At 45.8% G+C, this 2,500-nt stretch overlaps 1 protein-coding gene across 2 annotated transcripts in view; it reads right to left on the reverse strand.

Annotated features, from left to right (window-relative positions):
* Positions 1-2,500, reverse strand: part of LOC134453525 (uncharacterized) — a 33,274-nt gene that overhangs the window by 22,982 nt on the left and 7,792 nt on the right. The window contains exon 2 of one of the 2 annotated variants that reach the window (XM_063204597.1): positions 1,685-1,827. The exons of the other annotated variant lie outside the window; for it this stretch is intronic. The gene's annotated coding sequence lies outside the window, so the exon portion shown is untranslated. The remainder of the gene's footprint in view (positions 1-1,684; positions 1,828-2,500) is intronic. 2 annotated transcript variants of the gene reach the window in all.

Consider the following 2,500-nt stretch of genomic DNA (forward strand, 5'->3'; position numbering starts at 1 on the left):
CCTCTCCTCTCCTCTCCTTGTACGCTTGGGCATTCCAGAACAAACAGACCACTCCTCTCCTTTCCTCTCCTCTCCTCCTCTCTCCTCTCCTCCTCTCCTCCTCTCTCCTCTCATCATCTCTCCTCTCCTCCTCTCTCCTCGCCTCCTCTCTCCCCTCTCCTCCTCTCTCATCTCCTCCTCTCCTCTCCTCTCCTCTCCTCTCCTCTCCTTGTACGCTTGGGCATTCCAGAACTAACATACACCACTGCTGCTGACAGCTCGGAGACAAATGTGATTCAAGCTGTTCAAACATTTTCCACCACGCGTACTCCACATTACACAGCACAGAAATACAGAAATAGACAAACTGTGAACTTTAGGATTTCCACACACTTGTGTAACAGGATGGGGGTTGTTTGCGGTCTGAAATGTGGTCCTGATGTAATGTAGTGTCCTTAGCTGTCCTATCATTTGGTGACAGCCAAACAATGGCTCTTCCTTCCTGCATAAGTGGGGTTTACAGCTTCACAAATGACACTCCTACACTTCTATACTACAGTCATCTGCTTCCACAACACAGCAATGAAAGTGAATCGCCAACATGGGAGCAGAAGCCAAGGATTTCGGTCGTGTTAGTTTGTCTGTCTGTCTGTTTGTCTGTCAGCAGGATAACTCAAAAACATATGAACGGATTTGGATGAAACTTTGTGGAGTTGTTGGTAATGGTTATTCCTTCCTGCATAAGTGGGATTTTTTTTCAGCTTCACCAATGACACTCCTACACTTCTACACTGTCATCTGCTTCCACAACACAGCAATGAAAGTGAATCGCCAACATGGGAACCAGAAGCATGGCTACATATTGTTACCTCCGCCAAGGGGCTAATGTTTTCGGGCCGTGTTAGTTTGTCTGTCTTTTTTCTGTCAGCAGGATAACTCAAAAATGTATGAACAGATTTGGATGAAACTTTGTGGAGTTGTTGGTAATGGCCTGAGGAACAAGTAATGATAATGATCCAGATCCAGGAATTTAAAAGAAAGACTCTTCACCATTGCGGGATATTGTGGCGAATTTTCACATTCCATTTTCTAACTCCACAAAAAAGAAGGCAGAAAGACTTAAAACAAAAAAAATCAGGTGTAACATTGTCAATTGTTCTATCAAACAGCTTCCTTGGCAGAGGTCTGCACTCTAAGAGTGCATTTCTAGTTGTATCTGTTTCACTGTTCAGGCTGTCGGTGTAGCTAGCATGTACAGATATTAATATTCTTTTTATTCAGTGTAGCCTGCACGTACAGAGATGTAATATTCTTTTTATTCGTCCGGAGGGAAATTTGTCTTGGACATACATGACTTGGACCAGCTGCCTCACAACACCATGAGCAATATTACATGGCGGCCTGTCAGCATTGTCAAATAGACAGACCATGAGACACAGAGAGACACAGAGACAGAGCCACTGGGGACATCAGTAGCCAGTGTCTATCAGTGTTCTCAGCCACTGAATTCAGAGAATATCTGACGGTCCACTGTAAAGTCATACCATGTGACAATATCCTTGCTGTGCTTGTGATTGTGTGTGCTTTTGTATGTGCACGCATGCATACGTGTGTGTTTGTGTGTATTTCATGTAAAAAAAAATGTGGTCATCAATCTCATATTTAAAAAAAATGAGGAAAGATGGATAGTAATGTTTGTACTCACTGCATAGAAGATGGATGATGGATGGTGGATGGTTAGGGCCAACCTTTGTGTCACTGTGAAATCCCCTCTATAGGATGAAAGGCTGCATGGTCCAACACAGAAGAGACTTCATCGAAAAGGAATGACGCAGCCACTGTTAAGCCCTATTTAAGACAGGCGATGATGGACATAGAGAGAGAGAGAGAAAGAGAAAGAGAGAGAGAGGGGGGGGGGAGAGGAAGAGAGAGGGGGGGGGCAGAGAGAGAGAGATAAGATATGATGAACATGGAGACAGCAGAGTGGAGAGTGTGTGTGTGTGTGTGTGTGTGCGTGCGTGTGTGTGTGTGTGTGTGTGTGTGTGTGTGTGTGTGTGTGTGTGTGTGTGTGTGTGTGTGTGTGTGTGTGTGTGTGTGTGTGTGTGTGTGTGTGTGTGTGTGTGTGTGTGTGTGTGTGTGTGTGTGTGCTGGGCATGTGTAAAGGTCTCTTTTCCTCTTCCTGTTAGAAGAATGGAGTGTTTCACACACTGACTTCCTCAGACGCAGTCGATATACTCACCACCCAGTTATGATGGGAAAGGGAGAAACCCTGACACACACACACACACTCTCTCTCACACACACACACCACACACCACCCAGTTATGATGGGCCAGGGAGAAACCCTGACACACACACACACTCTCTCTCACACACACACACACACCACACACCACCCAGTTATGATGGGCCAGGGAGAAACCCTGACACACACACACACACTCTCTCTCACACACACACACCACACACCACCCAGTTATGATGGGCCAGGGAGAAACCCTGACACACTCTCTCTCTCTCT

This window comes from Engraulis encrasicolus, chromosome 1, assembly GCF_034702125.1.
Source record: "Engraulis encrasicolus isolate BLACKSEA-1 chromosome 1, IST_EnEncr_1.0, whole genome shotgun sequence".
Classification (NCBI taxonomy): Eukaryota; Metazoa; Chordata; class Actinopteri; order Clupeiformes; family Engraulidae; genus Engraulis; species Engraulis encrasicolus.